This window comes from Apis florea, unplaced genomic scaffold (assembly GCF_048593485.1).
Source record: "Apis florea isolate Af1SG1 unplaced genomic scaffold, ASM4859348v1 contig_2350_pilon, whole genome shotgun sequence".
Lineage (NCBI taxonomy): Eukaryota > Metazoa > Arthropoda > Insecta > Hymenoptera > Apidae > Apis > Apis florea.
The window spans coordinates 3,120,217-3,147,572 of record NW_028256565.1 but is presented as its reverse complement, the minus strand read 5'-3'; the positions used below and the strand labels follow the sequence as shown (position 1 = coordinate 3,147,572).

Sequence of the window (27,356 nt, the reverse complement as noted above, 5' to 3'; positions counted from 1 at the left end):
TAACTTTAACAGCACGAGTTTCCTCCGATTAATTCCTCTCATTTTTACCTTCCATCTCGTTCACATTTTCGATCGGAACGAGTTTCGATCTCTTTTATCTCATCCCTTTAAGCAACCTTCTTCTTCTTCCAATATACCTCACGAACCCTCTCTCTTCTCTTCACCCACCATTCTATAGATCCAGAGATGAAACGGATATAAGAATTACGAAGAATTATCTATATATACAATTGCAAGGATCTATGATCGAACCGCGCCCTTGAAGAGAAATCTGGCCAACCAGGAGAGAAAGATCCGTTACCCATCGATATTGCGAGGAGAAAGGAGAGAGGGACGCACGTTCGAATCAGTTTGCATAGCGACGTCCCGGCTCATCCTGGGATAGCTCGCCGTTTTCCCATTTACATCGCCGCGCAACGAATGCCAATCCCACACACGGGATAGGCAGGGATCTCGCTTTCTCGTCACGTATCAATAACGTCTGTCGTTCGCTGCCACGGGCTTCCTCGTTCACCTCCCTCCCCTCCTTGTTCAATGCACAGCGAAAAGAAGAAGAAGAAGAAGAAGAAGAAGAAGAAGAAAAGGAAAAGGGAAAAAATCCGGCTCTCCTTTTGTCCTCGCGGGAACCGAGAGGACAATGCGACGGTCAGGCTTCTCCCGCGAAATCCAACAACTCCCCCTCCTCCTTTTTTTCAATTCCCCGCCGGATAGATGGGGATCGTTTGTATAAGAGTGACACTTGAATGTCGGGGACCGTGTTCGCTGACACTGCCACGGTTCAACCTCCGTCCGTTGATTTGTTGACCGGGCCGGCCAACGTTTCCGATCCACCAACTTTCCCATTAGTTTCAATCCGTCCGCTGATAATGCCACGATACGAGGGGATAACAAAGAAGGGATCTCGTTGCGCCGTGGATGGTGGAGAGAGAGAGAGTTTTTTTCGATTAGGTTAGGATTTTTTTTTTTTTTTTTTTAGAAAGATATACTTTCGAATTTTCGAAATTTTTTCGAAAAATTTGTTACCTCGAGATCTCAGAAGAATAAAAAAGAAGAGGGTTAGGATTTTTTTTTTTAGAAAGATACTTCCGAATTTTCGAAATTTTTTCGAAAAATTTGTTACCTCGAGATCTCAGAAGAATAAAAAGAAGAGGGTTAGGATTTTTTTTAGAAATTTTCGAATTTTCCAAATTTTTTCGAAAAATTTGTCACCTCGAGATCTCAGAAGAATAATTTCCCCGATTCGAATTTTCCAAATTTTTTCGAAAAATTTGTCACCTCGAGATCTCAGAAGAATAATTTCCCCGATTCGAATTTTCCAAATTTTTTCGAAAAATTTGTTACCTCGAGATCTCAGAAGAATAAAAAGAAGTTAGATTTTTTAGAAAGATTTTCGAATTTTCCAAATTTTTTCGAAAAATTTGTCACCTCGAGATCTCAGAAGAATTTCCGATTCGAATTTTCCAAATTTTTTCGAAAAATTTGTTACCTCGAGATCTCAGAAGAATAAAAAAGAAGAGGGTTAGGATTTTTTTTTTAGAAAGATACTTTCGAATTTTCGAAATTTTTTCGAAAAATTTGTTACCTCGAGATCTCAGAAGAATAATTTCCCCGATTCGAATTTTCCAAATTTTTTCGAAAAATTTGTCACCTCGAGATCTCAGAAGAATAATTTCCCCGATTCGAATTTTCCAAATTTTTTCGAAAAATTTGTCACCTCGAGATCTCAGAAGAATAATTTCCCCGATTCGAATTTTCCAAATTTTTTCGAAAAATTTGTTACCTCGAGATCTCAGGAAGGATATGAAGAAATAACAAAGAAGATATCTTTTCAAGGGTTAGCATCTTTTTTTTAGAAAGAAATGGAAAGTTCGATTTCGAAAAATTTCACTTCTCAGAAGAATAAGAAAGGAGAGATCTTTTCGAGGGTTAGAATCTTTTTTTTAAAAAAAAAGTTAGAAAGTTCGATCGATAATTTCCTCGATTCGAATTTTCAAAATTTTTTCGATAAGTGTTACCTCGAGATTTCAGATAGGATACGAAAGAATAACAAGAAGAGATGTTTTCGATGATCTTTTTTTCAGAAAAAAATGAAAGGTTCGATCGACAATTTCCTCGATTCGAATTTTCAAAATTTTTTCGAAAGGTATTATCTTGAGATTTCGAAAACGATACGAAAGAATAACAAAAAAGATCTCGTTGCGTCGTTATGTGGATGAGTTTTTTCAATTAGGCTAAGAATTCTTTTTTAGAAAGCTAATTTCTCCAATTCGAATTTTCAAAATTTTTTCGAAAAGTGTTACCTCGAGATCTCAGAAAGGATACGAGAGAATAACAAGAAGAGATGTTTTCGAGGATCTATTTTTCAGAAAGAAATGGAAAGTTCGATCGACGATTCGTTTCTCCCGAGTCGAATTTCACAAAAAAAAATTTTTTCGAAAAATGCGTCGAACCTCGAAGATTCGAAGATCGCGAGAGATTCGTTACGCGTGGTTGAGAGAGGAACGCGGAAGGATGAAAAAAATTCGCGCGCGTTCGTTTTTTTTATGGTCCAAGTCAGGGAGGGGTTGGAAAGCGGCGTGGTCGTGTCGCGATAGAGGACGAAAATCGAGCGCGCGGTCCGTGCGACGAATGGCAAATCCCACGCGCCGTGCAACGTAACAAAGCCTCGACTTTCTCGTCACGTATCGATAATACTTTGTCAAATGGTGCCGCGCAACTTCCTCTTCCTTCCTCGTAATTTATGCGTCACAGCCTCCTATAGAAATATGTATTAAGACGTTCAGCCTCGGGTCGTTCAACCCTCGCCTCGCCTCTCCGTCTCCTTTCTTCGATATCATTTCTCTCGTCACCGATTATTTCGAAGCGCGTGTTATTTGTTAAGATTTTAAAAATCTTGAACGATGGTTAAGAATCGAAGCAAAGTTAAAAGTTGAATTTGAGAAACTGTTTACTCTTCAAATTCTTTTTCAAAATGATGGAGAGATTACGAAGAGGATTTTACGAAGTGATTTATGAATTGATAAAGGAAAAAAAAAAAAAAGAAATCCTGTAAATTAAATCTCCACGCGTGTATATAATATTCTTTTAAAGGGTCGAGTAATTTTGAATGGTTGTGAAAATGAATGGAATTTTAAAACGGTTGTAAATTATGATATAAAACTCGTGAAAAGGAAGGAGCAAAAAAAAAAAAAAAAAAGAAAGAAAAAAAAGAAAAAGAAATGGCAACGGACCGTAAAGATGAAATAAATATCCACGAAATAAATACTTGAAAAAATATTCGAGATATCGATAAAAATTCCCCGTCAACATTCCCCCGCGAATTAAAAAAATTCCGAGAACTCGGGTCAAAGAGCGTAGCTCTCGTGGAATTCCGCTTCCAACTATGCAAATTTCGACGAAAATTCCAATCTTCCTTCGGGTTGGGCCGGTGTTGGATCGCGGACCAATTCAATTTTTCATTGTTTTGGAAAGCGGAAAAACGAAGCGAAATCACCAGAATTTTCCTTCGAGATTACGATCGAAATCCGCGTTATTATCATCGTCCGATGATCTTTTGCAACTAAATCTTTTTTAACGATTTTTTACGACCAGCTTTCCCCGACGCGCGAGTCAAAGGTTATCTATTTATCTTTTATCATGCAAAATTGCCTTTTATTCTCTCTAATAAATTCTTCAAACCCAGAAGTCTTTCGTTTCTTTAAAAAAAAAAAAAAAAGAAAGAAAAGAAACATTAATCAAATTAAACGTAGAGAATCGAAAACTTTCCTAGTCTCTTTCCTTCTTAACATCCTTCCATCCGCAATTCTCGCATCAACAATTCACTCCTCGAATCTCGAAGAAAAAGAGAAAATAATAATAATAATAAAAAACAGGAGAAAAAATCAAAAGAAAAAAAAAAAGAAAAATCAGGAAATAAGGAGATACGGCGTGGAGGAGATTGACGTGGAGGAACAGTGGATTCCGCGTTACGCAGGTCGGAATCAAGAAGGAAAGGAAGAAAGGTGAGAGAGGCAAACGGCCTCGAGCTGTCGATCGAGACCGCTAAGAAGGTCTCGGGCCGGCCGGCCGGCATGCCACGCAGTTGCATGAAGACACGAACGTCGTCGTACAAGCTTTTGCGCAAGAGGCATAATTATGGCCGAAGAGGAAGCGAGCCGAGTGCGTTAGCACACAGGAGACGAGCGTTGAACGATGAACTTGACACTGCGTGTGCGCGCGCACGCCTCTCGATCAGACCTCCCCGCCACACAGATAAAGACAGAAAGAAAGAAAGAAAGAAAGAATGTATATATATACGCTCCTCTCACTACGCCGCCTACCCATTTTCCTCGCGATTTCTTTTTCTACGACGAGACGAACGACGTTGGCAACCGACCAGACACCTCTCCCCCCACTCTCTCTGTCTGGTTTATCTCTCGCATTGGGACGAAAAGGTGACGAAACGTTCAAGCGCAACGACGCAAGCCACGCGTTTGGCTTTCTTCTCGATTCAGTTATACAGGAGGGCGCTGTAATCGAGATTAGAAAATCTAGTTATAGATTTTAGGAATAGAGGGCGGTGGAGAACCGCGTCTCGATTTATGACACGTTTCGTCTTATACGCGTGCGGCTAATGAGGGAGAGAGAAAGAGAGATAGATACGAGGAAGAGGAGGTTAAATCCCTATCGCGTGACGAATTAAATTTCAGAGAATTAAGCGGTCACGCGAGCACTTACGCGTATATACGGAGGATCATATATTCGTTTGTTTCCGTGTAATTTTCATGTAAACTCTGTCGTGTTTTTTCTTTTTTTTTTTTTTTTTTGAGGAGGAGTTAGGCGAAACTGGAATCGAAGAAGGGATGGTGGAAACTTGGGGAATTGAATTGTCCCGGTGAGTGGACTTTTTTAAATGTTAAATGTTCAAATTTCTATCGTTCTTCGATGCATCTTGTCGAAAATCAATTTCTCGATTTCCATCGTATCGTGTTGAAAGTCTTGAAAATTCATTAAATATCTCAGTATTAATGAAAATTGACAAGTCTCTCGCATATTCATCACCTTCGATTTTTAGTATCTCGTGAAAATTTATAGATCGAAAATACCATCGATCGAATAACTTTTCTCGGTATCAATCAAAATTTCATTCAAAATTGACAAGTCTTCGACACACTGTGCTCGAATCGATCAATATTCACCATCTTCGATTTTTAATATCGCGTCGAAAATACCATCGAACAATGCTCATCGATCATCGTTTCGTTTAAAACTTCGCTCTCTTCCTGCGCCAAAATCTTCGTATCGCGTACGAAATAATTAAATTTGATTCTTTTCTTCCTTCGTATAAACCATCCTTCATTTACTCGCTGGATAAGGAACAGGAGACGGAATACGGACGCGAATCGCTCGAACAAGATCCGAGACGTTTACGGCCGTTTAAATGGAACGGTGAGAACGCGAAGATGGAGATACGGGGCACGTAACAACGCAAGGAAAAGTTTGGCGCGTCGCGCGATCACCAAGCCATGACGTATTAAGATCTCGAATTAAGATAGACGAATCCAAGGCGAGAGCGGTGAGAGGACATCACACGGCCTCCCCCCTCCTCGTGCGTGTCTCGGTTTAGCATCGCCCAAGAATCGGCCTTCCTTCTCCACGCCACGGCCATCCCTCTCGACAATTGCCCGTTAAACGCCGCTTCGTTCCCTTGATAAATCGCGGAGACAAAAATTATATCGCGCCTCTTAAGCCCACGTGAAACGCGGCTAATGGATCCATCCGTTTCTTCCACCAATCGCAGCCTGCTTTTAATGAAATCATAAACGTCTCGACCCGACATCTCTTCTTCGCATATCACGAGTCTTCATCGAACGAGGGGGGGTAATTATTATTAATCGTGGCAGAGCGTTGAAAAAAAGTTGGCTTTAATTTATTCGTGGCTATTATAATCGATCCTCTTTTCTATATTTAATAACTTTGGTTATTAAATATATTGTTTACTTGTTGTTATTATCGTTTCGAATAATCGAAGCGAGTGATATCCACAACACACTGTTCGCAAATATATGTTCACGTTCGCTCCCACGTCGACTCGTACCTTAATACCATCCACCATTTCGAATTATTACGAAACAGAATCGTTGGTTTAATTAACAATTAAATCCAGGGAGCGAGGTGGTTGAGCAACCGGTGATCTCTCGAAAAGAAAAAGAAAAAAAAAAAAAAGGAAATGAGAGAAAGAAGGAAGCGGGCGAATCTGGAACGGGAGTGGATCTCTCTTGGATGGATGTAACGCGGCTGTACGATTCACGGCCAACTCATCGCCGACCTTTGCGAAACCTGCAACTCTCGCGTAACAATCGGCCCCGCTAATCGCTCCACCGATCCCCCGATAACTGGGTTAATTATTTTTATACCGATTACCTCGCGCCGAGATTTATTGGATTACGAGCCGACGGTCGTTCCCTTGTTCCGGGAGAACGATTCAACGGGAGATAAATTTGTTGATAGAGAGAAGCGTAGGATGAAAATTTTATCCTTTTTTTTTTCTCTCGAACGAAATTTCATCGAGACGTCCGTTTAAACTTATCGTTATTATTACTACGATTGTTCGATAAAATTATTTACGAGTCTCTTGTTGGTTCGAAAAAAAAAAAAAAGCAAAAGAATGAGTATTTCATGTGATATCGAATTATTCGTTTATTATCCATCCGTGGTTAATTTCTAGAAAGAAGAAGAAGAAGAAACGAGCGAGATCGAATTTCACGAGAGGAAAGATAAAGATGGAACAGGAACCTTCGAAGTCGAATCGAATCGAACGATAGGATCATTCCTCCTAGTCTATCTCACGATTTACGAAAAATTACTGCTAATAATTGCTAATAATAACGATCGCGCGCGAACAAAGGGGGACCGTTACGTTTCGTACCGGTTAATAACAACACCGGTACGAGAAACGTCAGATGCGGTTTATATGCAAATTCGAATCCTTCTCACGTCGAGGCGACGCCGATTTCCTACGCGGATGTATGGATATCCAGAGAGAGTTAAAAGAAAGAAAGAAAGAAAGAAAAAAAAAAAAAAAAAGAAAAAAGAAAAAAAATAGAGGCAAAAAAAGCAACAAGACCGGATTATTATCATCGTGTCATCTGAGCGCATGCGCGAGAGAGAGAGAGAGAGAGAGAGAGCGTGGATCTATCGGCGTCGTTCTTCCGATCGACCACGCCGCGATCCATTAGTTATGCAACGCGCAAACCTACCGCGCACACGTATGCGCACGCGCGTCTCCGTCTCGTTTTTACTTGCCTTGCACCGGGTGACGAATAAATTAAGCATCGGCGCAACGGCATAAACAGGATGAACAATTCGTGTTTTTTGCGGATACGGTGGACACGCACCGAACTCGAGTCCAATATAAACCGTGATTTATGGACGGTTTTAACCGTGATTCGCGTGGGGAGGGGAGGTGGCCACATCCGTGATTTATAGACTGTTTACACGCGGTCGTCGTCGCGAGGTTCATCATTTTCACGGCGACGTATTTCTTACGTCCGGGGGAGGGGGGGAGGGGGGGATTCAGATTATGGGAATGGAAATTGCGGTTGACCCCTCCCTTCTCTTTCATCAAGCTCTTTCGAATTACGGGAATTACGAATTACGAGACGAGAGACGCTCCGCTTCCCTCGATGTGCGTATAGAAGAGGTGTATAGATTCGAGGGAAGGATTCGTCGCTCGTAGGTTCGAATCGCGAGAAATTCAGAGAGTTGGAAATCGCGGAGCAACGGAGACCTCTCGTCGAGACGGCTGTCTGCCCGTTGCGGTATCATTCTACTCGGCCCACTGACACTGAAAGTTAAGCAAGTTGGTCGAACAGTTTTAAGGTTGGTCGAACGATCGACGAAAGAGTTTAAAGAATCGATTGTGCTAGTTGATATATTGATTCGAAAGAGTGACTTTATTCGAAGATTTCAATACGTTTTCAATCAGTTAGTGTTGGATATTCACGGAAGAGGTTATAAACTTGAGCGAAGACAGTATGCGTTTCGCTTATCATGTCTGTCCATCACGCTTCTATTCTACTTCTCGAGAAAAATAACACTTGTCCATCGGTGATCGGGGGAATATTTAATAGTAGAAGTTACGAACAAAGTCATTTCGATAATTTATTCTTCGAGATACGATAATAATAATCGGATATATAATTATAGTGGCCGAGGTTGAATGAAAAGCGAATCAATACTATAATAGCCAATAAATGTAACTTTTGAATAATTTTACTTGCCTAACTCTGTTGTCGGTAACAGGCAATTAGCATTAATTGAAAAATCAATTAGCACAAACTTTTCTATTCTCCGCTTTATTAATTATTCAACAATGAATTATCCATCTAATAACTCAATTGAAATAACTTTGACTGTTAAAACTTCGCCGCGAACAAATATTAATAGCGAGAATACTTCTCGAAACGTTTCTGAATCAGTCGAAAAATCAATTAGTGTAAAGTTTCGAACAAAGTTACTTTAAAATTCGCTACGACCAACAATGAATTATCCAACTAATAACCCGCATTTGAAATAACTTCAATAATTGAAACAATTCAACAACGAATTATCCATCTAACTTCGACTGTGTTAAAATTTCGAGCAAATATTAACGGCGAGAACACCCCTCTGTCCGTTGCGGCGTCATTCTACTCGGATCTACCCGAATTGTTCGACCTCGAAATTGAAATCCGCTCGTCAGCATTAGTCGTGGCTCGTTACGAGCCTCGTCCCTACGAATCAATAAGCGCGCGAAGCCACGTGCGATAATAAGCACGTGTCCGGGGGTGATTAAGCGGCCCTTAAGCGGCCCCGTCCTCCTCCTCCTCCTCCTCCTCCTCCTTCGAGCTTGATAATTTTCCCTCGCTTAATCTGCCCCCTCGCAAAAAGCAGCGCAAGTAAGCAACGGTGGTGGAAACGCGCGCGCCTAAAGAGAACGCGTTTTCCGCTTCGTTGTCCACTTTCAGTTACCGACCGAGTCGTTTCCTCGTAACACGACTCGAAAAACATTTTTTTTTTTTTCCCTCTTTTCGTCACGCGATTCCATTATTCGAATCAATATTCCAAGATATGATAAATAAATATTTGGAATATTCGAAAGTGGTCGAGATAAATAATAAATCGTAATAAACAAATATTTGGAATATTCGAAAGTGATCGAGATAAATAAATAAATACTTGGAATTATGAAAATCGAGAGAAGATGGATAGATTTGGATAGGAAAGGAACGAAAATTCCAAGGTTAAACGTTGAAATCGTTTTAGCAATTTTCAGCGCATCTATCGATCGATATATACAGGAAGAGAATCCACTTGTGGTAGAAGTTTCTGTTGCACGGCGTGCCTCGAGGCGTCTCCGTCGGGCAAATGTTTGCCGCGGCGACACAGACTCGCCGCGCAGTACCAGTTTAAATAGAGTGTGAAAATATTTGACGTCGACAAACCGAGAGCGGGCACCGGAAATACTTTCGCTCCCTGCGACTACGAGCAAAGGGGAACGCGACATTGAGCCAAATACTTTCCTCGACCTATTCGACATCTCTCGCGCGAGTTACGAAACGAATCTAATATCCTTACGTGTTAGAATCGTTAGATACATATTTTTTTTTTCTCTTTTTTTTCAATTTCGTAATAACACGTTTTCGAAACGAAAAATTACTCGGATAATTAAAAAATTAATTAAAAAATACCCTACCCTACGAGATATTTCTCGAATTCTGAGAAAAATTTTCTTTTCAACGATAAGAGAACAACAAGACTGTTACAATTTACACTTTCTTTAAACTTATTCTTAACGCGTAGATCCTATCTAAAGAAAAAAAAAAAGAAGAAAAATAGAAAGGGAAAAACCAATCTCTGACCAATTTACACCAAGATCGTAAGCGTAATGAACGTTCATCCGGTCGAAAAGGAACGAGATAATTTATACACCACGCGTTATCATTATTCACTTATTCGATCACTTATTACTCCAAGGCCAATTATCAGCTCCGCCGGAAGGAAGTGGCGTGCAATAACACGATATCTCTCGAGCCAAGCAACTCGATCCTGTCCCTAAATCACTTGGATCGCCACCAGATATCCGATTCTCACCTTTCCTCTTAACATTAACTCGAGAGAGAGAGAGAGAGGGATCTCTCATCCTGATCCATTTCATATTTGACAATTAAACGGATCGTGATGGATCGTCAGCAAGGAGAACGATGGACTCGAGAGAGAGAGAGAGAGAGAGAGAGAGAGAGAGAGAGAGAGAGAGAGAGAGAGAGAGAGAGAGAGAGGAGAGAGAGAGAGAGAGAGAGAGGAATGATCTCACGTCGTGCAAAGAGAGAGAGAGAGAGAGAGAGAGAGAGAGAGAGCAATTACACGGTCGATAATAGGATTTCACGAATAGGGAATACTGTCAAATTGTGATCGAGAAAGATCGAGGAAAACGAATCGATTCGAGATAATTTGACACGATGATGACGATGGGATTTGATCGAGGATCTGATGGAATAAAATTCAATCAGATCCGAGGAATTTGTTCGAATGGGACAATTTTGGTGATCGTTATTCGATCGAAATTAATTTGCTGACTGAGGAGTCAGGCTCATTGTGATCGTTAAACGCGTAAATCCTAAAGTATTTGCAGCGAATTATAAATACGATCTCTCTTTCGAAAAAATCAAAAATCTTCTCCTCGTGTTGCAAACTCGAGAATATGTTTTTTAACAATAAAGAAACGATAGAGCGCGCATAATAATTCAAAAAAAAAAAAGAAAAAATCGTTTCATCGAACGAAGAAATTGAATTGAAAAGAAAATATATCTTTTTATATCTCCTAGTAGAAATGCCACTATTGCCCTGTTCAGATCAGAACGAGTAAAAATTCAAACTCGCAAAAATAAACGAGAATCGTCGATCGAAATCGAAGAATTTCCCAAATTCATCGCAGGCGAGGAATGTGAAAAGCGTATGTTCGCGGGAAAAATTAACCGAAAACGGATAACGATAAAATATCAAAGATATCGTTCAATTACAATTATTATTATTATTCTTATTCCGACAAATTCGCAGGAGGGGGAAGGAAACGAGAAGGTTCTCAAAACTCCTTCTCTCAAAAGGAAAGGAGCGAAGTGGATGAACGGGGAGGGGGAGGGGGGAGTCCGCGGCCGTGTAAATCGTTGGCGAGCGCACGGTGTGCAATAGGGCAATGATGATATCGCGTTACACGAGTACCGCGAATTGTTAATTAGCAATTTACATGCGCGACGAAATCATTTTTCCCGGGTAATTCGATGCTGGAACGGTTAAACGGTTATTAGGAGGCGATCGGCCTCTTGCTCTTCCTTGCCCGTCGGTGACAATTTTATGGTTGAAGGGAGGATATCGCGTGTATCGAATCGTTCCAACGGCTAATTTCTAGAGGAAACGCGCGCTCGCTCGTCCCGTGGAATTTTAACGAGATCCGTCTCCGTGACACTTTGGAGAAAAATGGTGGAAATTATTTAAGCATCGCCCTCTGGATGATAATAATAAAGAAAAAGAGAGAGAGAGAGAGAGAGAGAGAAAACGGGGAAAAATTAGCTCGTGGATTATTATCCGAGGGAGGAAGGGGGGACGTTACGTTCCCCTTCATATATTTCACCGAGTAATTTCATCGATAAAAATAAACACGTCCGGTCGAGAAGAGATCCGAAGAATCCATAACATCCATGGCAGGCAGCCGCATACAAATTGCGACATATCATGAATTATAGAAAAGATCGCGAGACGCGCGTACAATCTGGAATCCGTGTCAATCCTCCAACGTTTTATATATATATATATAAAATAAACCCAACTCTTTATTCCTTTCTATTTCAGGCTTAATTTTCAAACGCTTCGTTATCCCCTCGTCCCCCTCCCTTCTCTGCGTCCTCCAACGGAGAGAGAGAGAGAGAGAGAGAGAGAGAAGTCGTCGTATCGGTAATCGTATCGTATTCTATAAAATCCGTGGAGCGAGTTTTCGAAAAGTAAACGAAAGAGAGGACGAAAAAAGAATCGTCTCCAATCTACATAAAAAGGCAATAACCCGTGTTTACAATCGCGAAACGACGACGACAGGTTGAAAATGGGAGAGAGACGAGGCGAGGTTCGTCGAACTTTTTCACCGCGTAACCGTCTAATTAGCGTCGGTGTACAAAGTGGAGTCGCGCGAACGTGACGTCACGTATTTATAAATAATTATGTTGGACGAGGGAAGCGGGTATCGTCACGTTTCAATGCCGCCCATACACACCACGTCTTGTAATTTTATTCGCCAATCGTATTCTCGATCATCGCTACGATCTCGTCCCTCCTCCCTCAAGGATACCCTTCTCCTTGCTCTCTCTCTCTCTCTCTCTCTATAAATCTTTTGTATATAGCCAGCAACGCTTTATCTTCGTAACGTTTGATTTTTCTGAAAAAAAAAAAAAAAAAAAAAAAAAGAAAATCTCGATAATTCCGTAATTTCTCTTTTCCTCGTAACGATTGCCATCGATAAATTTATATATATATTATAATCGTAATCGAGAAAGAGAAGGAAATGGAAATACACGATTCCTTCGTGTATTCGTAATCGTAGGGACGAACACGTAGGTCCGTGTAAGAAGGCCGTGTACGAAGATCGAAAGAGATTATTACACCGCAAGATATCTGGGTATATAAATTTTCTTGGGAACGAGTCTTGTACGAGGGAGGGAGGGGAATTTTTCGTTTCGACTTTAATTTTCCGTATCTCGACATGAATATTCAAGCTCGTTTTCACGAGAAGGGGGGAACAATTGAACGGGACGAGGGAGCTGTATTCCCGTACACGAGGAGAACACGTGCTAACCGCGCCGCGTACGCGAGATCCCGATCACGCTAAAGTGCGTGTCGATAGATAGGAGGAAAGAGAACGAGACGCAATTACGCAAATGCGTCCCGATCGTTCGTCACGGTGTTTAGCTTCGGACTTTCTTTCGGCTTCGGTTAACAATGATACCTCGCCTAACAAATATAAACGAGCGTGTGTGCGCGCGTGCGCGTGTGTATCCTTCGCTTTGGAACGGAGAAGAGAAACGGAGGGAGGAAAAAAGAGAGTTGAAAAAAGCGGCTGCGGGCGGCTCGCAGATATAAAAAACGTGAAACGCGATCCGCGTCACGTTTCTTGGCGAGAGAGAGAGAGAGAGAGAGAGATGGATGGATAGAGAGACGGAAAACGATGCGTATCTGCAATTATCCAACGAAACCAATTAAACGGTCAAGCATGTGCTCACCATCGCTGGATTTCCTGTCCACGCGTGTTTTGCATTAATTATTTCGTCGGTACACGTTCTTCCCATTATACGAGACACTCGGGAACCGTATAACCATAGATCGAAACTGTTAACCGCGATAAAAGTACCGTACAGCAAAAGCTGTATAACTTCTGTTAGACCAATCGTGTCGCGCCTACCTTTCCATACGACTTTCCGTCCTCCTGCCTTTTTCTTTTTTCCTTTTTCTTTCTTCCCTCTCTCTCTCTCTCTCTCTCTCTCTCTCTCTCTCTCTCTCTACTGTTATTCGACCGAAACAAGAGTTGCCTATTATCTTTAAACGGGACATTGAAATTAATTAACAACTCGATCTGAAAGATGAAAAAAAGTTGGACGATGGAGTGGAATTCATTCGTCCACAAAAAAATTCCCGATCATATCGCAAAGAAAATTAGAATCCTGGATTTGGTATCCTGTTTCGAAGCTTTCGAAACGCAAAATTTTCCCGATTCCACACAAAAGAAAATCCAAGATTCCTCGAGGCTTCTTTGACTTCGACACGTAAATATATAATTCCGCTCGCGAAAATTCCACGAGTAAAATAGAAAAAAATTTAGAAATCCTCGACGCTTTTGATATATAATCCAAACTTTCAAATGTATAATTCCGTAATTCACAAAATTCCGATCAGAAGATTCCGCTCCCTTCAAACTTTCGAGAAATCGTCGAGGCATTTTCGATTCGTAAAAATTCCGACGCGAGAAGATCCCTTCGAACTTTCGAGAAATCGTCGAGGGCTTCGCAAGAAGACGAGAGAAAGAGAGAGAGAGAGAGGGTGAATTTATCGGCTCGACACCATCGACTCGAAAATAAAACGCGGGCTCGCGATATCGGGCGTGGCGCTGCGACCGATAAGCGTTAATTAACGAAGAAAACCGCGAAAAAGGGGATATCTATCACGGGCGAACAAGCCCGTGCCACGGTTGGCGCCGCGATACCCCGCTAATTGCGGCTAATTACCGCATCGATAACGCCCGATCTCGCTCCCCTCGCGTGATTTCCATCCCTCCAAACCGTCTCGCCCCCTCCAAATCCGACGAATCGTCATCGATTACGCGCCGTAAATCGCGCGAGAGAAAGAAAGAGAGAGAGAGAGAGAGAGAGGAGCTGGTAACGCGGCTCGAGGAGGCTGAAATAGAGGAGAGCGAAACTAGTTTTTACCGTAAATCCGCGAGCAGAGAGAGGAGTCGGAAGAGTTGGAGGAAAGGGAGAGAGAAAACTCGAGCGACCTTCCGAAGGGAGGACAAAGGGACTGCACGTCAGCCTCTCCAAATAGCTTCTCCTCCTTCTCCGTGTTCGAGAGATTCTCTTCTTCTTCTTCTTCTTCCTCCTCCTCTCCTTTTTTTTTTTTCTTTAGAAGAAGAAATTTTTGAAATTAGAAAAATCGAGAGACAGAGAGAGCTCTTACCCGAGTCGAAAGCAAGATTTCGAGATCAAAGTTTCGCTCGAAACGTTGGAGGAACACGTAGAAAAAAGTAGCGTGATCCCGGCGTGCTCGGAATTGAATCATACGAGGCGATCGATTCCAGCATCGAGATACCACGTACCAACCTCTCTCGCCACGCTCTCCGTAGCCGGCTCAAGGTCGCCAGCAGCCAAGGGCTGCGCTCCGTGAAAACTCCAGCCTTCGCGTTCCCGCATTTCACCGCTCAATCTCGCCAACCTCTTTCCTCCCTCTCTCCCCCCCCCCCTTCTCTCTCTTTATGTATATATATATATACATGTGTGTGTGTGTGTGTGTGTATACACATACATAGACACGATTCGAGGATTTGAATTTCGGCAATTGATCCCGTTGTGGCGTTGGCTGGTCGGCGAGCGGTGAAATCGATCCGGTTCATTGAACCTCGAAGGATGAAGGAGCCGGCGGCGTACGAAACGCAGCCGATCGGATCGAACGAGACGCGACGACAAAGGGGGCGATCTTGAAAGCGGACCGAGCGAGTTCGTAAGGGGATCTCCGAGTCGCTTTTCAAGTAATCGAAAAAGAGGGAGCGCGAAGGGGGAGGAGGAGGAGGAGAGAGAGGGCGACCACCGAGCCATTGATCTCTCTTCTGGCCTGGGATCTGCTGCTTTTTCACCGACTCTTTTCCACTTCTCCGTCCAGTGGATCGCCAACAAACCGAGACTCGATTAACCGAACATAATGAATACATCTGTTCGGGGCGCAAAAGCGCTCTCTCCTTCTCACTTGAAAAAAGAGATCACACCACATTCGTTGCTACCAATTGTTATCGTCCAATTATTTTCAACGCTCGATACGTTTCCCCCAGTAACTGTTGCAGCCGTGCATCATTATCGAAACCATCGGTTGCTCCGTTTTTACTCCTTCTCCATCGATTTCGGATCGATTTTCCGGATCCGTTAATGGCTTGGCCTTTTTTCCCTTTCCTACTTTTTAGCTTGTGCGATTCGGCAAACCTCGTCTGGAACACCATTTTTTTTTTTACTCTTCTTTTTACGGGCGAGGCGGTATAAACGAAACAGTGATTATCGATTAAAAATCGAACCATACCAATTGTTTTGTAAATTTCGAGTTGTTCGAGTTTAACAGTTTCGCTGACAATTTAATTCGGCTCAAAGTGAATCGTTATCCAAATTGTTCAAAAATCGAGCGATTCTTATAATCGCAACGCAATACGACGAGTCGACAATTGGCAAACTTTTTAAAGCATAAAGGCAAATAAATCGAGACACTTTACGATTTTCATAATCGCATATTCTATTCCACGACGATTGGAAACGCTTCGATCGACGAGTTGAGGATTAATTGTCGAGCGATGGGCTGACAGAGGGGGAGAAAGCGAAAGGATTAGGGTAATTTGGACGGAGGTCCGGTTTTTCGCGGGCGGGGAGGCAAAAACGTAATGAGAGCGGCCGTGAAAAGAGGGGCGCGCAGGCGCAGGAAGCTGCAGCGCCGTGCAAAAAGTCGGAAAGCAATCACGATCAGGCCCGAATATGGGCGAGTAAGGTCAGGGTGCGAACGCAGCTGAGAACGAGGAATGCCATTACGCGCGTTTCCAACCCACTCGTCCTCGTCTCGCCCCTCGATCCCTTTCTCCCTGACCCCGTGCACTCTTCCTTCTTTTTTCGACAAACGCCCCCTCTCCGAGATTGCATTTCTCTAGCGCCTCTCTTCGTTCGAACCTTGAATTTTCCTCTTCCTACGGTTATCCACCGAGAAAAAAGAAAGTGAATCTTGCATGGAAGAAAAGATTGGATTCGTGATGCGGCGAATGGATTGGGTATTAATTTTAAACAAACCGGTCGAAATTATCAACGATTCGAAATTTCCTTCCAACCTGGACAAATTTCACGGAAATTTCCATCTTGATCCCCTTTTTCAAGAAACCAACCGTCCAATTTTCCAAGCGAAATTTCGGTCGGCCGTGGAAGAAGAGGGTGGCAAGAACGAGGGGCCACCGCGTTACGTGCGGCCTGTTATTTAAAAGCGAGAGAGAGAGACGCGGTGGATACATCTCGCGTGGTTTCGATCCGCAACGCTCGGCGAGTAGCGCGCGCGGCGTGCATCGCAATGCAGCGCGGCCAGCATAAAACAAGCTGCCATACATGGGGCGACCGTCAGCCGACTCCGGGTTATAGCAGGACCGGTGCTCGAAGCGAGCACCGAGACGAAGAAAAGGGGAGAAGACGGCCGAGGGGGGGAGCGACGCTTCGAGGAGGCGGAGAGGAGAGTTTAGCCGGGGTAGAGCGAGGAATCGAAGATCGAAAGGGAGGAGAGACGCGAGGGAGAAGGAAAGAGAGAGAGAGAGAGAAGGTCGAGGTGGAAGAAAGAGTGGACCAAGGTGGAATCGAAGATCGAAAGGAGGGGAGGAGAAGAATCGTAGAGAGAGGAAGGACGGAGGAGAAAGAAATCTGGAGAGTTGGTGCAGCAGCGTGTTATCCACGGGTACACGCGCACTCCGAGGCCGTGTTCGTGAAACCGGGCCTCTCGAGATAAGCCCGGACTCGCTCCTTGCGAACCGAGCACGTGAAAAGGTCTCGAAGGTCCTCGACACCCTCTGCAACTCGATTTTCGTTGGACGTACCGAGAAGAAGAAGAAGGAGAAGGAACAAACTTTACGAATAATATCCGTCCAATGTGTAACGATCGATTCTCCACGGGCAATTATAAATGGATGCGCGTAAGAAGCGACGAGGCTTCGAAAAAGCCGCGTCGGGTCCATTATAACGTTGGACTACTACTATCACCACTTGCACCCGTTTGCCAACGGGAGAGAAATCTTCCCCGACGATCCTAATCACCTTTCAGGTGATCAGAAAGAGAGAGAGTATAATCCAATTCGAACGATTTACAGCGTTTCGATAATCCTCTCGGCCAACGATAAAATCAGCCCCAAGTATGATGTAAATTAACCGTTCCCCACTGTCGTAACACACAGCTCTGTTACACGCACATCCGTTTGGTTATAATAATGTATAACCGCTTAAGAGTAGGATAAAGTATAAAAGGAGACGCATTGTCTAATCGTTGTTCGCGACACAACTTTCGTTTTAGCATTGCAAATTAGTATGCGTGTCCGCTAGATACGAAACTCGTTTCCAATCGTCCAAAATCGTACGACATAATGGTTATGCGTGTTCGATCGTGCAGATATCGGACGAATAATGGATCGGATCGGATTCAATGACGGGTGACAAGAAATCCTTGTACCCGATATAGAAAAATGAGGTAGATATATTATCGGTGAGTTATCGGGATTCAATTTCCTTTCGTTTCTAAACCCTCTCCCTCTCTTTCCAGAGATGACCCACTTTTTAATTCCTTTGTCCGTATATATAGATCCGTAAACAAAAGTCGTTATCGTATTTTATAGGAATGTTTCTCAATGTTTGCCTCGAAAGCTTCCTCTTTCCCGACGATTCTTCGAAAATAGATCAAACGGGATGTATATGTACAACGGATATAACGAAACAATTTTCTCGAATGAATAAATAAATGGTATAACTTTCGATAATTTTCCCCTCGAAATTTCGCGTCGACTTCGACGTGAAAATATCGATTATTCGCTTACAGTCCACGTTCATCCAACGATGGGATATGTTTGGACGCTCGATTAATTCGGGAAAAAATGGGAAAATGGACGCAAAAAACGAGGACGGCTCGAATTCCGCGCAACCTTGTAAACTGGCGGTTACAAGGCGTTACACATATCGCGGAAGGTGTCGAAGTAACACGCCCACGCGTGCACAAGGCAGATGGATTAGACAGATACATATGCTTATTGGGTTGCCACGCTTCGTCTTCTTGCACACGCTTCCGTGGAACGGGATTTAATTTCAGGCAAGCAGTTGAACAAGATGTTTATTCGAGTTGGATTTTACGACGCGGATACTTTATCTCTCTCTCTCTCTCTCTCTCTTTCCATTTTTATGGTGTACGTAACGCGTGTTAAAAGTGTGCATTCTAGGTTAGGTTTCGATTAACGAGTTAGCTATCGTTGCAACGATAATCCCAATGATATTTGCTGCGTCGTTGAACTAGGCTCTCTGCTTTTTCGATTATTTCTCACGCACGACTCGATCGTGAGGAAAGTTGAGTCGATCGGTTTTTCGATAAAGATCGAAGGAACGCGCATGCGCTCGCGCATGCGCGGTACGAGATATCCCCTTTCTAACCTTCAACAACCGCGCGACGAATAAAGTCTTTTTCTTTTCGATTATTTTCGAATGTTACGGTGAAAAAAGAAAGAAAGAAAGAAAGAAAGAAAGAAAAAAACGACTAAAATACACGGGGAAAAAGGATGATGAGAAGGATTTTCCGCGTTTCCACTCATCCACGAAATTAACAAATTATTACGAAGAACGGTGTCGGAATCGAAGCAAAAAGCGCGCGAGCGTTCAAAAAGTGGAAGTCAGGGTCAAAGACAAGGGGAAGAAATAACAGTATTAGTCATTTTGATTCCGCCTTAACGATTGAAGCTTAATGTCCAGGAAGAGTCGGCGGATGGAAGATTGAACCGTGCACAAACGCCGGTTTTCTTTCTCGCTTATCACCATATTTGCAGAGAACCCGCAATTTCATTCACGGAACGATGACTCGTCGAATCGTTTTGGAACGGAGGGGGGAGGGGAAAAAGAGAAAGAAAAAAGAGGAGGAAAGGAAAGGGAAAAAAAAAGAAAACGTTCGCGCGAAACACATCTCTGACGTTGCAAATTCGTGTCGTGAGACGAATCTCGGTTTCACAGGACGGAAGTTGGTCTCTGCTTTTTTTTTTTAATTAAACGTCGAAAACGTCGAAGCTAGCTATTCCCGTCGAGCTATTAACGAGAGGCAATGCGCGATCGCCTTGACATTTCTCAACGCGGAACAAAGGTAAAAAAAAAGGAAAAGTTATCTCGAACAAACCTTGAACTTCTCCGTTTACGAAATTTAATTTTCTCCTCCTGTTTAGATACTTGGTGAACGATTCATTCGTCGAAAAGTTATTTTCAGAAACTTCGTACGTTGAAAATTGGATAGAGAGAAAAGAAAGAGATTGCACGATCGGAGGAATAAAAAATGGATAATCGACAAAACGTTCATCGCTCTCTCGGCGGTGAATTTGCCGGACTCCGTTCGAGCAGCCCATCGAGAGTTCAATGACGAAACGAAAGCAAAAAGCGGGCTAACGGGAACAATCGATCGTTTTGCGCGGGACCGTGTCTAAATCGACTCCGATCCGGAGGAGGAGAGCCTCCTCGCCGTCGTCCTCGATGCATTCTAGAATCTAGAAGGGATCTAGAATCGATCCTTCGTGGAGGGGAAAAAGAAGAAGAAAAAAAAAAGGATCGATCTAAACGCGACAGATCTATTCCTCTGTTCATCGCTCTTGCGCGCGTCCCTTTGCCCTCGATTCGATTTGTCACGCGGCAGCCACTGGACACGAATACTGTCCAGACCTCTCTCTGTGTGTGTGCGTGTGTTTGGCTTCGCTGTCCATCAGGAATCGACCAACCCCGATCAATCTCCTGTCCTTGGGCCTTCGAGTATCAGTCCATCTTGCAAATTGAATTTCCGCCAGTGTCGGCGGAGAGGGGAATATTCTCGAATGTTAAAAAAGAGGGAGATATGAAACACTGGTTTCTCAAGATCGGGGAAATTTTAAAATAGATTTCGTGAAGTTTCCGGAATTTTTTAAAAATACTTCTAAAATTATTAAAGCGAGATCTTTACGTGCGTATTCGCAAGTTGCGCGAAACTCAATCGAATCCGCGACTCGAAGTGAAACGATCTAACGGTCGAAATCCAATGCGCGAAACCGAAAGTGGGATCGCAAAAAGGAATCTCTCGACAAGTAGAGAAAGAAAGAAAGAATCCTGCGAGAAAAGATGAAAATCTCGCTCGGTGAGAACGGAAGCACGGCTCAACCACGCTCCTCGAGAGAGGAGGAGGAGGAGGGAAAAGTTGGATCCCTTGAAATTCCATCGTCCGCGTTTTCCAGGGGAATGCGCGGCTATATAGGAAAAACGAGATCCGGAGTTGGAATCTTTTCTGCCTCGTGGCGCGCATCCTCCTCTCCGTGGCCAGTTTTCTTTCGTCGCGTAGGGGGGAGGGGGAGGAGGAGGATGATCGGTCGCAGCCTTGAAAGCTTGTCCCCTCGGGGCTGGCAAGTGCAGGTCGATTTACACGGCGCCATGGCCGGTGGATCGGCGTGGAAATGCGTGGCAAACGGCGCCTTCTTTTTATTAATGAGCCATCCCCGAGCAACGAAGGTCGTGCCTCCGGATGATCCTGATTAAACGAGCATTGAGCCACGATCCTGAACGAAAGAAATTGATTATTTCTGCCCGTACTTTAATCCGTTTCTTCCTTAACGCGACCGATCCATTAATCAAAGCCGAGTCCGGCGCAGGATTCGATTCCATTGTGGCCAGGGAAAAAGAATCGATCGCCGCGATCGAATCGTTTCGTGTGTATATCGTTGCGTGTCGCTCCACTCGATAGCCTTTTCAACCGGATAATGCGTGATACCCGTTCCATATAAATTGTGTTACGGTGCAACTCGGCTGAAATAAGGCAACCTATATATATATATAGAAAAATCCGCATGACATTGTTAAATTTCTATTCTACCGAGCGAAATTAAAGAAAAATATTTCTATATATATATATATTCTATATTCTATATTCTATGTTTTATATTCTATAGAATATATATATATAGAAATATTTTTCTTTAATTCCGCTCGATAGAATAAAAATTTAACGATGTCATGCGGATTTTTCTTATCCCAAGAAACGTTTGGATTTCGTTTTTTGTATTATATACACATAATCGATGTGTTACGGCGCAAATAATAATAAAAAAAATATGTATATAGAAATTTTTTTTTAATTCCGCTCAATGGAATAGAAATTTAACAATGCGGATATTTCTTATTATGTAAATTTCCAAGAAACGTTTGGATTTCGTTTTTCGTATTATATATATTGAATCGATGTGTTACGGTGCAACTCTGAAAATATATATATATATATATATATAGAAATTTAACAATACAGTTTTTGTTATCCCATCACGATCGAAAAATTTCCAAGGAACGTTAAAGGTGATTCTATCGCGTTGTCGTCACTACGCACAGCCATTTTGGATTTCGTTTTTTGTATTGTACACATACTTAATCGATGTGTTACGGTGCAACTCTGTTGAAATAATAATAAAAAAATACACACATATATAGAAATTTTCTTTTTTAATTCCGCTCAATGGAATAAAAGTTTAACAATTTTTTATCCCATCACGACCGAACCTTTCCGAGAAACGTGATTCTATCGTGTTGTCGTCACTACGCCATTTTCGATTTCGTTTTTATATTACGTGTACTTAATCGAGCATAACTTAAATTGTGTCACGGTGCAACTTTGCTGAAATAAGGGAACGTATATACGTGGAAATATATTTTTTTTTTTATGATCGAACCTTTCCAAGAAATGTTAAACATGGTTTTAACACGCCGTCATCACTAGGCATAGCCATTTTGGATTTCGTGAGAAAGTATATACTTAATCGAACGTAACACAAAATATCATTGCGATAATTAAAGCTGTTCCAACTTCTAATCCTAATTTCCACGACAAGGTTTCCACCAAATTTGTCTCATTATTCTCCTCCATCCGTGTAACGAACATCTTGTCAGCAAAAATCTCTCGATATCGAGTCGCAATCTTATCCACATCGTCGACAATATTCGTCCCCGAAAGAAAGATATACGTTCGTCAAGAGGCGCAACTTGTCCCCTTTCAGGACTTTCGTTCTCGTGCCGAACGTTTTTTTCTTTCCAAAACTCGCCGCCTTAACACGACAAAAGTCACGAGAGCTGGTCCAGTGTTGAACAGTCCGGCCTTTGTTATTTACGATCGGCGATACGAGTATTAAGTAACGCTGCTTTCACTGTCGCCTACACGCCCGTTCGAATTCCTTTTCGTTACTCCCGAATCCGATCGGCAAACTCGGTGTCGTTCACCTGAACAGGATTCCTACTTCCTTAAATATCGATAATTATTCGATGCTTGACGAAAGCCATTCTCCGATAATAATTCTGATACGAAGATGATTCGAAAGAAAGTTCGCGAGAGACTCGTGTCCGATCCAAAATTCGATAAAGATCTCCAACGAGAGTTTAAAGGATGGATAATAAAGTTGCGGCGCATCCTTCGAATAATTCGATTCGAGCGAGAATCATTGCACGCGGCCTGACGCAATAGGATCTAAAAGTGTATGACAACCGAGATATCCACGAGTCTGTGCTTCTCCGCGCTTAATCTCCCTCTATATCTCTTACGTTACGAGATCTCGATTGCCCGATAAGCCGCCCGACCAATCAACTTTAAGCAAGACAAACTGCCCCAACGACAGTCCCACGAAATCCCCTAGCAATTCACCAACCTACACTCTACGCTCCAAATGAAGTCATAGTCTTCCTTATATATGTACGTATAGATAGATAGTTTATTTTGAAAGTAGGCGCAAGTCCGTTGATTGATTAAAGGTTGGCATATTGGTCGATTCGAAAATATAAATTGATCATTTTCGTAATTTGTCAATTGTAAAAATCATTTAATTTCAATTATGAAAAGTTAAATATATACTTCGTGCTAATCGAATTTTGTTTATGAATAATAACAAGAGATGAAATAGGAGTAGTATTTTTTATTTTGGACGTTAATTGTATTTATAATTGTATTTATATATCGTTAAACTTGACACAAGATATTGATTGAAATCATGCAGAGGAGGTATATCGTACGTAATAGATCTGGCATACGAGAGGCGCTAAAGAGCGATTCTTTCAAATCTTACCACCTATGCCCACCCATACGTGGAAATTGGACTTACACCACTTTCATCGATCGATCTCTACGCAACTTTTTTTATCGGCCAATTTTAAATCGAATCATTGGTATTTTTTACGATATTAAATATTAACCACTTATAAATAAAAAGTTTACGCCAAATTGATCGCAAATATTTTTTAACTTACGTTCCGATAAATTTCAAAATTTCCATTACCCAACAATACGAGCCGCGTTAATTTGAAAAGCGACGCGGAAAGATCGTTCTTCCGTGATATTTCCCGCTTATCCAGCGAATCCAGCGAGCGAGGCGAGCCGCTTGAGAGATGCTCGAGATCCCGACAATGGGGTAACCTTGAATTTAGCGGAGCGGAAACGGCTCTCTTTCTCTCCCCTAATTACTTTCTCTCCGAGCGAACGCCGCCTATCGGCGGGATCTGGTCTAATATGAGCGCCAAGGAACTATCCTTGGCGCGCATGCGCGCGCGCCTATGACGTAACAGTAACCTACTTCCGGATGGCGAGCACGAGCGCGAGCTTCGTTCATTCACGGAGGAGGAAGGAAGGAAGGAAGAAAGAAAGAAACGAAACAAAGAGGAGAGATAGCTTGCAAGTTCTCTCTCTCTCTCTCTCTCGTTTTATCCGTGTTGCAGCGGTGGTTTTCTTCGCGAGTTTGTGCACGAGGTGTGTACGGTGGGAGGGTCGGTAAGCGTGTCGTGGTTATCGGCGTGGCATCTGTTGCGCACGATACCAGGCCGCGGATCGTTGCATTAGACCAAAAGCGGCGATGAATGGCCGTGGAAACCGTTCTACGACACTCGACGCCATGGGAGATCCTCCTTGTAATTGGCTTCGAGAACTGGGTTAATCGCGCGTCGAAACGTGCGCATGCGCGCTCTTGTAACGTGGCCAGCCGATACGACACGACGGTTTAGCGACGGTTCGATCGACAATTTTCTCTTTTTCGCATCAACTCCTGTTGATGATTTTGAACTCGCATCCGAGGGAGCGAATATAAGGCGCGGGAATAAGTTCCTTTTTCTCTTCGATAAGTAAGTTTTGATCGAATTCGAGAGTTACTTTACCGCCTAGTGGCGCCATCTGAAACAGCGTTTTTTAGTTTTTTAGGAAGAGTCGCGACAAGAGTTTCCAGTCTTATGCGACGATTTTGAGCATCGGCAGACTGAAACAATTAATCGTAATCTCTGATTTGTGTAATAAAATCTTGAATTTGGAAAGAAAAGGTATTTGCACGTCTAATATATCGATAAGTCTTCTTTCTCCAAAAGGAATTGAGAAAATATATACGTATACATGTTTTAAAATTCCAGGATTCCAATTTACAAGTTGGAAGAGAAACGCATCCACCCTCGTGCGCGAGGATTCCAACAGCGAAACGGAAAGAAAGGATCGATATAAAGATCGAAGGGTCCGGTAATAAGGCTGATTATGCGTGTGGGGGATATTCGCTACGGCCAATTTGGAGGCAGGGCCGATATAAATAACGTGCGTGCGCAAAGCTCGTGCAAAAAACGGACGTGGCATCCACCCCGGGAGGAACGTGCGAGGAGGAGGAGGAGAGCCTGCAGTATGCAACCGGCTCGTGCGCCGCGAAATAACGCTTCGGCTAACGATCCACGCTAATGGCAAAGGAGGATATTAACCGTCCCCTTTGCGTGGGAGCCACTCTTGCTTTTGCCAGAAACCAACACCGAGGGAAGATCGAACGGCCAATCGTTTGCCAACACGAGAAGAGGAGCAGGAGGAGGAGAAAGAGGAGGAGCAGGAGGAGCAGGAGGAGGAGGAGGAAGAGGCTTTTGATCGTTTTTTTTTCTTTCATTTAAATTTTAAATTTCAAAGCTTCTAACTTTATACGAGATTAAAAAATAGTTACTTAAAATTTTATCGATAAATTTAAAAAACAGCTGTATCAAATATTATATTAAAATTATTATAAATTAACCAATTTAATTTGTAAATTTATATCGATATAAATTATCTCTTTTTTTTTTTGTTAATTAATCGATTCGAAATTAATTTTTTTTTTTCTTTCTACGATCTTAACGTGCTCGTTGTCGATTGCCAAGAGATCGGTAGTATCGATAATCGTTCTGTTTATCGAGGATGGGAGCAAAGGGAAATGGGATAGCGAAACTTGTTCACTGCGAGAGCTCCGTAAGTATGATAAATTAAGACATTCGTCGTCCGCAACGTGCAATATACATATCTACCGGCTTGCAAAAAGTGTCCGGACACCGGCTTGTCCCTGACAGGGTGTAATTTAATCGAGAGATTACGGGAGTGAACGGGATCTTTTCTCTAATCATTTCATTCCTTATTAACCTCGCGATATCAAATTATAAAATTCGTATTCCTCGTTTCAAACTTTTCGAAATTCACAATATCCCCCTCCATCACCAAAACAAACGAATTATCCAAATAAAGGGAACGCTCTTCGAGGAGAGATTCCCCAATCGTCGTGGAAAAGATTATTGGCACGTAAAGTTGTACGTGCGGATCTCGAAGGATCGCTTTCCCCCGCCGTTCTTTGCGGATCTGCCTCGACGTGGAGGCAGAGGAAGAAGGCGGAGGACAGGCTGTTAACTCGCAGCGTCTAAATATGCACATTCTCCCCGCACGTTTCAGGATATCATCCGAAGGCGAGCACAATGGGGAATCAAACGTAGGCGCGCATGGAAACGTTTTCTCCGCGGTTGACATTTCTCGGCAAGTAGAACGTTACGCCAGATTTGCCATCCGTCTCCTCTCTCTCCCCCTCTCTCCTTCCCTTTTCGACTTCGCTGCAACGAAGTTATATATAAGGAAGTATATAATATTGTTAGCTCGATAGAACTCGCGTTCTTGGAGATATGCATAAAAATATTAATTATTGTACAAAATTCGCTGTTAACAAGACGATGATATGCTTATCGCCAAGCTCTTGAAGAGTTAGAGGATCAAGTTTGGAAAGATTCGAGATTGTTATATGTGTTATACTACTGCTTCGTGTGCTCACTTAAGAATTCTTATGTGTTACAAGACTCCATAGAGAGATCTTCCAAAACCCCTCCTGTGTTCATCGCGACGAATAACACTGTGGATCAATCCCTGATCTAAAGAAAATTCGCCACTCGTTTGTTTTTCCTGAGGAAACTGTTTAAACGATACACTCGTACTGTTGGAGAAGCTGACTCGATTATTTTGATATTCAATCTGTTTCAATTTTTGTATAAAATAATATATAGTTTTTACTTTCACAAAGCATTGGAACTACAGCGAAATGCCGTATTTTTCTCTCGAAAACGGGAATATCCAACTCGTGTTCGAAAACACGAGAATTTATACAGAAAGGATCGTGGCTAATCGAGAATTTTTGACGATCGTCGAGGATTATTGAAAATCTATCGAGAAATTTCATCTCGTCTTCCGAGAATGAATCATCGCCGCTTCACAGATCTCGACAGGGTGGCAATAAATTCCGTGGCTATCCGGAATGCATCGACGACCAAGATCGATCAAGATGAACGAAGGATGAACACATTCATCTCTCCATAAATCGAAATTGATCGAAAAGACTCGTATAAATAGATACACCGATATTTGCTGGCATAAGGTACGATCGACAGTGTCGCAACAGTCGGAGGCGACAGTCATTTGTAATTGGGAAGGGAATATTTCTTCGGAGCGTTACACTCGTGACATAATGAAGATAGTATGCAACAACAAGGGTTTTCAGG

At 42.6% G+C, this 27,356-nt stretch overlaps 2 protein-coding genes and 1 long non-coding RNA gene across 3 annotated transcripts in view; 1 reads left to right on the top strand and 2 right to left on the bottom strand.

Annotated features, from left to right (window-relative positions):
- LOC105736367 (uncharacterized) overlaps positions 1–27,356 on the bottom strand; it is a 189,004-nt gene that overhangs the window by 122,365 nt on the left and 39,283 nt on the right. The window lies entirely within an intron of this gene.
- The window catches only part of sano (CABIT domain-containing protein serrano), a 165,979-nt gene that overhangs the window by 122,365 nt on the left and 16,258 nt on the right, over positions 1–27,356 (bottom strand). The gene's annotated exons all lie outside the window — the stretch shown is intronic.
- On the top strand, positions 24,111–25,585 carry LOC147658109 (uncharacterized). The gene is made up of 3 exons (XR_015291045.1): positions 24,111–24,671; positions 24,740–24,863; positions 24,951–25,585. It is a non-coding gene; the product is annotated as an uncharacterized LOC147658109 (long non-coding RNA).